General features: G+C 34.3%; 1 protein-coding gene across 2 annotated transcripts in view; it reads right to left on the bottom strand.

Annotated features, from left to right (window-relative positions):
- The window catches only part of LOC132699102 (uncharacterized), a 125,481-nt gene that overhangs the window by 82,600 nt on the left and 29,908 nt on the right, over positions 1–12,973 (bottom strand). The gene's annotated exons all lie outside the window — the stretch shown is intronic.

Here is a 12,973-nt window from a genome sequence, read left to right as displayed (position 1 = left end):
GTGTCATAAATTTCAAAAATCAAATTCGAAGGACATATGGTCAGAGTTAAAAGGACTCAAAATAACCAAGTCTAAAGAAAATATTCTACCAAATAATTTGGGAAATTCCGATGATCTGAATCAATTTTTTATAAACTCTGAATGCTAGATCACGAATTAATCAATTTTTTATTTTAAACAATCAATTAGAAAATGTCGATCAAGAGCTACATTTTACATTGGCTACAGAAGATGAAATACTTCACATAATAAAAAATTTAAGGCAGTTGTTGATATATTAAATATTACTCTAATACATTTTTGTTTTCCTTTTATAATCCCTTTAATTACATATGTCATAAGCGAATGTATATTGAACTCTTCTTTTCCAAAATCTTCACAATTTAAACAACTGAGATCAATTAGCATTCTTCCTACTCTTTCTAAAGTTTGAGAAAAAATAATTGATAGGCAAATAAGAAAATTCTTAGCTCTTTTTGATATATTACCTACAAAACAATCTGGGTTTAGACAAGGTTATAGTTGTGAGAGTGCTTTGACCGATATTACTGATGATTTACTGCAGGAATCGGATGAAGGCAGAATTGGCACCCTAGATTTGTAAGACTTTGACAAGGCTTTTGTTTATTGTTTATTTTACACAACCGGGTGTAGTGAAGGTGCACGCGCGTTTTTCAAATTCGTTTTTATCCGAAAGAGTTCGACAGGTGTTCCGAACCACTCTCCGTTGAGTTAGGTGTACTACAAGGTATACAATCGATACGTTTAACATTGTAAAAACCTTAAAATATTTTAATTATCACCTATATGCTAAGGACACTCAAATTTACTTTTATTTTCAATATCATCATATCATCTGAGGCTAAAATTAACACTGATTTAAAGAACTTTTAGAATATTGCATCCGATCATCTAGTAAAGCTCAATCTAACTAAGTCGTCGGTGTTGGTTTTTGGAAATGACTACCAGGAACGTAAAGTCAAAAACGAAATGATCATAAAAATTAATGACACTCCTAGATCATACTCGGATACGTCGAAAAGTTTAGGATTGATCTTGGACTTTGAGCTGCGGTTCAAAGATCACATTACAAACAAATTAAGAATAGGGAATTTAAAGTTAATATACAGTCATAGATATTTTCTTCCAATTTTATACAGTATATCGTATACAGAAAATACAAAATTTATGTTTGCGGTTTGTTTATGGAGTTCGCCGACAGGATTATATTTCTCCATACTTGACTGTTTCGGGTTGGCTTAACCTTAGCATGTGCAATAGATTTAGGTTACACCATACTACATTCTTTTTTTAATTAATTAAACATAAATCTCCTGAATAGCTTTTAACAAAATCACTTTTCGTTCATGACTTGAGTCAAAGAAAAAAATTTAAGTTGAGAATACCACAACATCAAAAAGAAATGTTTAAAACATCATTTTCTTATAGCATTGCACATACCGGTATACAAAATATCTTCTTGGAACTCAATAATTTCTTTATCGGAAAACCACCTAGCTGTTTACCCTTACCCCCTCCTTTCTGCTTTGTCCTACGACTGCGTAACGTATTTAATTTTATCTTTTTTTTCTTACTTTTACGGTAATTTGTTTACCTTAAAGTTGGTACCATTTAATATTGGCTCGTATAATAATATGTACATTTGGCACAGCAATAAATGTATTTATTATTATTATTATTATTATTATTATTATTATTATTATTATATGTCGAATTGTCAGTGAAAATTAAGACTAAGAAAAATGAAACAGGAATACTTACTTAGGTTAAAACAAAAATTCGAATTATTAAAAATTAAATTAAAGAAGGCACTTTGGGTTTTCTTGTTATACTGCTTTCTCATATCGCTTTCCTTTTCATTTGTCTTCCCCATTTTTATAACTTCAAAAGTGACTTCTAATAAATCAATAATAATAAGGGACTATCCGGAGCTGAGCTGCCCTGTGTATTTGTTACCGCTTTCGAGGTCTCAACGTCGAGGGTCTTATTTGAATCACCCGGTATAGAGAAAACAGTCGCACGCGTGGTAAGGTAACAAGCGATTTTTAATATGTCCCAATTAATTCTTAATTATTGTGCTCGACAGTCTATACTTTCGGGTAGGTCGATGAACCTTTCCGACTCCGAGTCGCTAGACGAAACACAATCGTTGCGAATAAAAGTAATCTACCGATACTCTCCGCAGATCTAAATCTTGAGTAAATATTTTTCGTCGCTAATATTATAAACCGTTCGCTCAATATCTCTTGCCAGATAATGACACGGAGCTTTAATTTAACCTTGAGTTTGAATTTAGTTGCCTTGTTTCATTACGGATTATTTGTTTTGCAGGTTTTAGTTGGCAGATCCGCGACCATCTATTGAGAACAACGTATTAGTTGTACCGACGACTGGCGCAACCTAGCTTAGAATTAGCTACTCTGCTGAACCAGTGCGTGACAGAATAGTACATAACAAAGTTATAAAAAGAAATTGATGATGAAACAAAACAAAAAAATCTCTACAGCTAATTCTCTAGATGCAGTAATACTTTCTTATATTTAATTTTCAATGTATTACACTTTAAATTTACCAGGTTATTAGGTATTCAATTATAATATTTTACGGCATTATAAAAAACTCCTCAGAAACATTTCACTCCGACGATGACGACGATTGTTAAAAATTCCCTAACCTGAACATTCCCGTCATGTATTTCGCGCCTAAGCACTATTCGTTCTCGAATCGCAGACACAGTATCGGGAGCGTTTATTATAGTCTTTAATAAAAAAGTACGGAAATGTAGTCTTCTACGAGCCTAAGCCACCGAGTCTGTTTATAAAGATTAGAAACATGATCATATTTTCTTAGGCCAGACTAAAATGTGATAAGCCAAGGAACTCGCACAAGTTTTTCCTTAACTTTTGACCTAAAATTTGCCTATTACTGCATAATATTTGCTTTTTAAAATGTTCTTTCAATCTTGGCCCGCTATCTAAACAAAAGCTCAAGTTCTTAGCATTATTAACGAAGTTAAGCACTGTGCCATCAATTAAAATATTTAAAGAACGTTTGATCCTATTCCTCTTATTTTTATTACCAAAAATTAATAATGAAGATTTTGTAGGGCTTTACTTAAGACTGTGGCTTTTGGAGTTCACTTAAAGTTCGTAAATCATGATTTATGTTTTGCTCTACCTCCAAAAGATCATTATCATCAAAACCATAATACATTTCTGTATCGTCAGCAAACGCTTGAATTTAACAGAAAAATAATGATTTTACAATGTCCGAAGGATACACAATAAACAACAGAGGACTTAAAATGGACCCTTGTAACACTCCCGAGAGTATTTGCACCTGATCCGAAAAATTGTCACTTGTGGAATATTATTCAAATATGGATGACATAAGAGTAAAAGATTCATTAGAAAATCAATAATATTTTAGCTTTAACATTAGAAGTTGATGATTGATTGTATCGAAAGCCTTCGAGAAATCTAATAGCACAAGAACGGTACTCATTTTCTTATCATACGCTCGAAAAATATCATCGATTACACTAAGCAATGCTACTTGTATCTCAGACTTATAAAAAATTCGAACATTTGATTATATATTAATATATTTCAAATTTTTACTCGTTTTCTCGTTTCACCTGCAATAACTATTGACCACTTATATTAACCTTGTCTGTCAAAATTTAATGACTATTCTACAAAAAATTACCTTATACTGTTTTTTTTTAATTTTTTTAATTTCTAAGATAACGTCTTTGCAATCTTTGTGATAAAAAATCTTAGAATGATAATCTTACAGCTAGCATATATAGTATATGGGGCCATAGTTAACAGAAATGTCAGTTGCCGCACCGATTGTATTTTATATATTGAACGAAGTTGATTAGAGTTTTTAATGTTAGTTGGAAAATATTTTAAAATAACATTTTGAATGCTTGAACTTTTATAGTTTTCGGTGTGTACGAAAGAAAAAACAGTACACGGTGCTAAGTTTGCGATAGGATATGCCAAACAATTGTTCAACTTTTTCAATTTGTTGAGTTTTAGTTTATTTTTTTATTTTGTATGATTTTTTTTTATACTGAGAATTTTCAAATTAAATTGTCAATTTACTTTTAGGAAGTTTTACATTAATTTATACTTTTTATGACTTTTTAATAATAAATGTCAAAGGCCACAAACTGACTTCCCAAAAATAAACTTCTTTTATGTCAAGTTGCTGGTAAAATACAAATAACCGAACTTTTCGTCCTTACCATTTTTAACAAAGGGTCGTATTTCCCCTATTTACATTCTGTAAGAAAGATGCTTTTATGTTGTAGTTTGCCATATTGAATTTGATCTATCTACCTCTATAAAGTTAATTTTAAGTAGCATTACGTAAGCAAACAGTATTAAACAAGCACGATTTTACAGTTTTACGCAATATCCTGATTAAATAGAAAAAATATAATAATTTGGCAACGCTGTGCCGCTGTGTGTTATTTGGCGATCACAGTTAAAATTTCCCCATATGCTATATGAGTAAACTACAAGAATACCCTTGTAATTTGTATTGACCTTTTATATTAGTTTTGTTGTATCATTGACGAAATTTTAATATTTAAAACATTCTAGACAACATTAGATAAGTCCTTTTTATTATTGAGTGTTTTCTTCATAATCGATATGGCATATAACTTTTCACGAAACGCACCGACCCGTGTACAAAATTCGGGCGAATCAACAATCCAAAACGAAACTGAAAGTCAACAGTCGAGTTTAATTTCACGGGCGGCAAGTAGTAAAAATGTGATATATTTATTTTTGCCGCAGGATCCCGCTGCGCACCACCTCTTTTTGATATCTTCTCCACAAGGAATGCGATCCGGCTGCTACATTCAAGCCTACTACGTATATAATACGTTGTAAAAAATTTATACAACTGCGAGAAGGAAAATTGTACAAAAAAAAATGCAACGACAAAACAACAATTAATTTTAACGAAAACAAACCGCTATGACTGTCATTATCGTAAAAATCCAAACCCCACTCGGCAGTCGACAACCAAAAACGGGGAATGACAGTGAGAGCCAAATGTCACGAGTTATGGGAAGGAACAAGCCGGGGGTCCGTTTTTACCGGAGATGCATAAGAAGAAAAATCAAAAATCCTTTTAAAATTACGTAATTTATCAATGTCAGCCGTTTTCGCTTCAAAACCGAGAAGCAATTTTAAACGAGCCGTGTTCTGATTTCCTACGCCAATCAAATTACAGCGGAACCAATGGTCGCGGAGACTCTTAATTTTAATTATTTTAAAGTAGGTTAAAATTTATTTACATTTATTTCCACCAAACACAAGGTGGCCCATTAAGAAAGCCTAGCTTATAAAGAGTTGGAATGAAACATAATATAGCTACTAGAAATATAGAGGCTGTGCAAATATAAAAAATAACTTTAATTTTTTTTAACAATCAATATGCGCATGCGCGTTTTTAAAAAATTAACTTGAGATATTCCACAACAAGGCCGCTGACAGATCGTCCTTGGATGCGGCATTTTTACGGCAGGCAAACGGGAATTAAGTGTGTGGGCATCGCTATTTAGAAAGAAAATTTCGCAAAATGCAAGTTAGCGGGTTAAATTCATTCAAGCGGCCAAGTAAGTATTTTTAAAATTTCAGGATTTCCCCTGGACCGCTTTAGTTGTAAAAATTTTTATTTCAAGTCTTTACGGAAACTACTTTTCGAGATAGGGCTGAGTGCCCTTCTTAATTGACCAATATGGTGCGACACTAAAGAGGAATTTCGGTGTTTGTTTGCCACCTGCGCGCCCGTTTCACAAATTTAGGCATGCGCAGGACGGATGTGTGTTATTTCTTCGCTAAAAAATAACACTTTCGCTCTTCTTGACTTTTTCATCTACGGTTCGCAGCCATCAATGTTTTGCCAATTTATGCAAATCGATTTTTTCACACCCAGGAGTGTTAATTAACGCGGGTGTGAGTGAACTTGAAAGTTTGGCCAGACGATTATTTTTGGTTTAGTTCGTTTTTTTTTTTTTTACTGACCGGCGAGGCAAAACGTTTACAGCGTGTTAAATATTTCCCCAAGACCATCTTAAAGCTTAGCCCGAATATGTCGGTTTCTCATTGAAACCGATTTGAAATTCCTTACATCGCAAAACTAGTAACGGTTTTTTAAAATGTAAAGTCGGCTCTCTGCGTTGCTTTTTTTATTTTAATTAAACGTTTGTTGAAATAATTACGAATTAATTTACCAGCGGCATTGAATTTTTAGATTATCCAATTAGAAATTGAATTTTTCTCGCATTTACCGGTTTTCACCGATTTACTGATACAAAAAAGTAAACTGAACTAATAAATTATTCATGTCTATAACATATTTGTCACAGTTTAAGGTTACAAGGAAAACACAATCGTCAACAAGTTTTATCTAGTTTACCAAATTACAAAATAAAAGTGACAAAGTCTTTACTTTTCTTAATGTTGGTTCACACAAAGCCTGAGAAAAATTGAAATACGAATTGACTTTCACTGCACTGATGTGTGTTTTATAGTAATAAGTATAATAAAAATATCTATTATTTAAACTGATGATGTTATTATGTTAGCACTAACCTTAAAGTTCTACCAAAAAGTTGTATAACTGATTATGAAACGTTCAAGAGTTTTGAAGTGTTAATTACAATATTAGAATTAGAAAAAAAACTATAGCAGAGACGATAGATGCACGTAAACATAGCAAAATAACGAAAATGAGTCCATGGAGCTTATTTTACAACACCATCTAAGCTAAAAAGAGCATATTAATAAATATTTTAATTTTTCTATTCACCTGATACTAATTACATGAACAAGAACACGGCTAGTAATAGCAACTAGCAGACAGATAGAGGTCTTCTATATTTCCAATAATCTCATCGATCTCGCTTAACATAATATCATTTTTCTAAATCGTTCACAATTATCCTGTGGGATTTTTTTATTTTCTACTTAATGAACCTTAATGTCATTTAAATCCTATATTAAGGAAGAAAAAAGCCATTAGGACTCAAAACAACGTTAATTAAATTTTAGCATTTTTATTATTAGAAATAACTGACACTATTTATTGTATTATTGGTTTTTATGATGATTTTTATCAGAAATCTGGCATGTGAATTTCATCAGAAGCGTAAGAATTCTACGATTTTTAAAAAAATCAAAACTGTTACCATCGGTACACTCGTACGCTTCTGAAAAAAATGCAAAACCCTTTTTGACCGACCATTTTCTTTGCATGACCGCAAACAACAGTTTGCAAGTTTTTATTATTGCCGAGTTTGAGTCCATTAGCTTTATATTTCAATTTGAAAACATTGGATGACATATGAAGAAGCTACGCGCATCCATTTTAAGCCATTTCATGTCATACGAGCAAATTTTCTCAAACCATTGATAAACCTAACACATGCATTTTCACATAAACAAAATGACAATATTTGAAGTCAGAGTGGACCAAGGATTCACATAAAACCTCATTTTAGTTGTTTTGTTATTGTATAGAATTTTCACGGAGTCAAAAGATTTTTGAAATATTTTTTCAGATCTTTTTTAAAACTAAGATTAACGCGTGCGGTCTTTAAAATTAAATTTTTAATTAACGCACAATCTATCAAGTTGTGAACTTGAGAAATTTCATTTAAGCTTTTTAAGTCATCATTCGCATATGTTTGAAATTCTTTATAATTGTTGTGGATAAAATTACCGCAAGCTTATGTGTCATCTGCAAAGCCTTGAATTTAAGGGAACTTAAAATATCAGAAGCCTAAAAAATATCTGTGATCTGATCTCTGAGAGACAGACACTGGACAACACTTCTGTTTTAGTATTTATCATTTCAAAAATTGTATTGATATCTGAACCTTAAGTATGATTTAAGAAGCATATAAAATTCTGAAGTGAAACTCTAGTACGGCGATTTTCTGATTTTCACGTTAAAATCGAAACAAGCTGGTTTCAAAATACGACCTCGACGTTTGCGTATCCGATGTTTTCCACGTTTAACGCGCCGCCATTAAAATTCAGGGAAATTTTCGTAATTTCCTTCGCCGTAAGTCGTAAACGCCTCGCAACACACCTCGTCGCGGTCTAGGTTAAAGTGGCAATAAAATTCATCGACACTGTATTCTTTGCACTCAGATAAGGTGACTTTGACATTGAAAATTTCATTTCAGATGATTAGTTTAATGACATGGACTTAACGATGCGCCGATTCCTATGCGCAGTAACATTTAGAGTCCGTTTCGGTTTGTGCGTAACGCGGGAGAGACTTGTTTTCGTTTTTTTTTTACACCGTAGGGTAGCGCAAACATAATGGTTTATGATGGGTGTTTTTTTTTCGATGTATAGAACTTTAGGTTGGCATTACTGTTCAAGATGGCGACCGATTTAACAGCTGTCAAGTGATTTATTCTCAGTTTGGTTTAGCAATTCATTTCGAATTTTATTTCGAAAATAATGCTTCTGTGCGGAATACGTATCGCGCACTACGTCCATTTTATCGTCGACAAAATCGTCCATCAGAGCAGTTAATTCGATTAACCATGGAACGTTTTCGCACCACGTTTACTCTTATTGATAACTCGCATCCCCAGAGACGCCGTACGGTGCGTACAGAAGAAGCTATTGCTGCTGTAGAGCGTAGCATTGAGGAAGACCCGAATGAGTCCTTCCGCCATCGAGCACAGGAATTGGATCTGTGTCCATCCACTTTATGAAAGATTTTGCGGAAGGATCTTGGTTTACGTGCTTACAAAATCCAACTTGTGCAAGAATTGAAGCCAAACGATCATCAAGTAAGGCGTAGATTCGTCGAATGGGGCCAAAACGAGATTGCTTTATTCTCGATTTTCATAAGCGAATTTTGTTTAGCGATGAAGCGCACTTTTGGTTGAATGGCTACGTCAACAAACAAAACTGGCGCATTTGGAGCGCAGCTAATCCTCAAGTGTATATCGAAACACCGTTACATCCAGAAAAACTGACTGTTTGGTGCGCTTTGTGGGCTGGTGGAATCATTGGTCCGTACTTCTTCAAAAACGATGATGGCCAGAACGTTACAGTCAATGGGGATCGGTATAGAGCTATGATTACTAACTGTTTCATTCCTGAATTGAATAACCATGATGTCCAGGAGATGTGGTTTCAACAAGGCGGCGCAACATGTCACACAGCTCGTGCCACAATCGATTTATTGAAAGACACGTTTAGTGACTGCCTAATTTTACGTTGTGGATCTGTGAATTGGCCTCCAAGATCTTGTGATTTAACACCGCTAGATTACTTTCTGTGGGGCTATGTAAAGTCATTCGTCTATGCGGATAAGCCACAGACGCTTGACCTTTTGGAAGATAACATTCGCCGTCTTATTGCCCATATACGGCCACAAATGTTGGAAAAAGTCATCGAAAATTGGACGTCCAGATTGGACTACATCCGCGCCAGCCGTGGCGGTCATATTCCAGAAATCATATTTAAACTGTAATGCCACAAGATTATCTTTCGGATAAACAAAATTCATGTTAATCGAATAATCCATCTTTCTTTTATTGCAACTTAAAATTCTACACATCGAAAAAAAAAACCCTTAGATACAGTTTGCGTGGTCGACAACTGTAAGACATTTTAAAACGAATAGCGCAAGTTTTACTAAAAAGTAAGGCAAAAGTAAAAAAAAATTGACGCGTATCAAAAAGGCATTTCATTTTTTGCGGGGCGGTTGCTTTCTCCTAAAACAAGTTCCACGTCGAAAAAAAGAAATTAATAACGTCGTAATACTTGCACCATCATCGAGCCGCCATCTTCAACCGTCCAACAGCCGACTTTACTACCCGCGTTTGGTTTTTGTACAGGATGTCCATTGTTTCATATATTTCGTAAATTGCCCAGGCCATAGCCATAACGCCCATCCTAAGTATTGAGCAGTAAATTAAATAAATTAGAAGAATTAATTTGTACCTAATTAATTTCTTCAAACAAAAAAATGCAATAGGCAACCGCATATAGATTTTCGGAAAGAAAACAGGATTTCAGAAAACATATAATCCAAAAATCTGAGACTAAAAACCTATTTAATTATTGAACATAAAGAATAAAGTGTACTTACTGTGCACAATGGCCCTGGCCGAATGCGTTCCCCTTCCCTTAAGTTCTTCTTTTTTGTTCGTTTTCGCAAATTTTAGTAAATCTTTTTGAGTTATAGGACCAAAAATATGTGTTCAAACAAAACACTGCAAACAAGAGATATTCAAGGAAACCAAAACGTGATCCTCGATTTTCTGAGAAAAAAATCTTACTTCGATCGTTGCCTATCAAACTGGCGCTAATGAAACAATCTACGAAGTCTTTAAATCGATATCGAGATTGTTTTGGGTAAAGTCTGTTCATAGATATAAGAAAGTGACTAACTGATACGAATTAAGGAAAGACCCGGGCAAGCTATAAGAATGAAATATGGCCGAACAGGTCCGTACTTTGCTTAGAATTTAATTATTTGGGGTTTTGTTAGAAAATATACTAAACAATATATATTTATTTATGTATGTATTTATGTTTAAATCTAAAATAAAATTACAAATTATTTTTACTACCTACTTAAATTACTTAAAATTATTCACATAATATATCAGTATTACCATCGCTATCATCGCATGTTCTAATTATTATTTGTTCTCTATTATTTGCAATATGGATATACGATTGTTCTGCTTTTTCTATCTAATCTTTAATATTTTTCGCAGACAGAGAAAGTCCATTTGGAATCCAACCACCTTTAGAGCCAGCATACAAAATAGTTATTCTTTTACCTCTTTTTGATGGCACGTTTGTTTTACACTTACCAGTTGAGTCAACCCAACCCTTTTCAGGGATATCATAAGCGTCGAACCAATTTTCATCCAAGTAAATAATTGGCCTTTGTTGTTCTCTGTACATCCGCCATTTTTGAATTCTAAAAGATTCCATTAAAACTTGCCTTTTGTCAATTTTTTTAAATCTAAAACCCATGTGTTGAATACACTTCCATAAGGCAGTTCTGCCACATTTAACACCGGTTTCATTTTTTTCAAACCTAATTAAGATATCTAATGTAGGCACGCTTTGTTCCTCGTATAACTGGTAAATTTTACGCCGTATCATATTTTGATCACTTTCATCTACACTCGAGAAAATGTCAGCATCGCTTCTTTTTTTCCTCGCTGAAATGGGATTAGTCACAATTTTCCATACAGTTGATGTTGGAATTTTCGTCAATGTGACCGTTTCTTTTAAAGATGCTTGCTTGCTGGCGCCACGTTCAATGAGAGTTAAATAAACATTGTTTATAAAATTCGCACACGATTCAATACACTTTGTATCACACACGAAATAAGAATGATTACTAATAATCTTAAACTAAGTAGTATACCAAACCAAAGAATATTAAACACAGGTAGTTATAAAATTATTTTCTATTGCGGACCACAATTTTACCTGAATTTAAATTCCAAACTTTAGACAATAACCTTGTTCCATTGTATGTTAATGACCACCCTTGGATAATCCCATTTAAAAGCAATTGGTCACTTTCTTATATCTACGAACAGACCATACTTGTCAATTTCCTGGAATTAGCACTGAAAAACTACAAGCTGGTATATTTTATGATCCTCAAACAAGGCAACTTGTTCCAAAATTCGAGGCGTTCATTTGTTCAAAATTGTCTTGGTATGAATTACGTTGAATTTGTGGACACTATGCTTTTAAATTTTAATATTGTCGGTTGTAACGTGAGTATAAAAGTTGACTACTACCCGCATAGCCACCTAAATCGTTTTTCAGAAAAGTTACTTGATGGTAATGAAGTTCAGGGAGAAAGTATCCAGCAAGTCAATAAAACTATGGAAGATTCTTATTGAAAAGTTTTAGATGATAAGTGATCGTAGGGAAATCTAGTTTTTGTAATAAATGCTGAAATTCATATTTTTTTGTTCTGGTTTAACTGCCAATAACAATAACCTAACAACAAATATAGCCTAAAATTCTGCACTGCAAGATTCTGCACTAAAAAAATACTCAGGAACAGTTGAAAAGTGGCAGGCATAATAAATGTTTGCTAGTTTAAAGCCTCTCCTTTTCCCAGGCTCCATCAACCATCAAAAATTCGACACCCTGTATGCTCCGACCGCGACGTTCGATTTCGATGGTCCCGAAATGACATTTCGAAACCACCCACGAACAAAAATTTGCGAAAATTCGCCACGGCTTTTTATTAACCCGAATGACTGCGCATCTTGCGCGCCCCTATTGGAACATTAATCAAAGTTTGTTCCCGCATCGGACCCTCGGTCATTTTCTAAAACCGTGAATCTCAACGTGCTCCAATAAAAAGAGGACCGACCGATCGGACGTGTTATTTTCGTCGGGAAAAAGACATCCCGAGTTCCCAAATTGCAATTCGAATTGTAACAAAAGCCTTTAAAATCGCGGATCGAGGTTGTTGCGCTTTTAGGCCTATTATCTAGCGAGCAGATGGTTGTACGTTGACTGGCACAAGGGGAGCGGTAGCATAATAAGCCGCCGGCCGCGGTATTTCGTGGCAATATGGGTCGAGGTGTGCACACGGGGGCATGTGTGCACAGCTTTGCGTACAATCAGGTCGATTCTCTCTCTAGTTACGGCCAACTCGGCCGTTCTCGCTTAGTAACAGTTGTTAATAACACAGATATACAACATTAAACTTTTTGAAAGATGTTATACTCAGATTTTTTTGAGTGAAATCTTCGTCTTTTTGCTAGAAAGCTGCGTTGTCCGGACATTCGGCTTTGTGTTTTTAAATCCATATCCCGTTTCAACGTCCAGCAGTAGTCCGCCATCATCGTAATGCTCCATCTGGCTTGGTATCGTCGTTCCATTTCCTTAATGTCTTGGCG

Source organism: Cylas formicarius, unplaced genomic scaffold, assembly GCF_029955315.1.
Source record: "Cylas formicarius isolate icCylForm1 unplaced genomic scaffold, icCylForm1.1 PGA_scaffold_3__17_contigs__length_32017465, whole genome shotgun sequence".
Classification (NCBI taxonomy): domain Eukaryota; kingdom Metazoa; phylum Arthropoda; class Insecta; order Coleoptera; family Brentidae; genus Cylas; species Cylas formicarius.
Note: the sequence above shows the minus strand (reverse complement) of the source record. Positions and strands in the feature narration are given on the sequence as shown.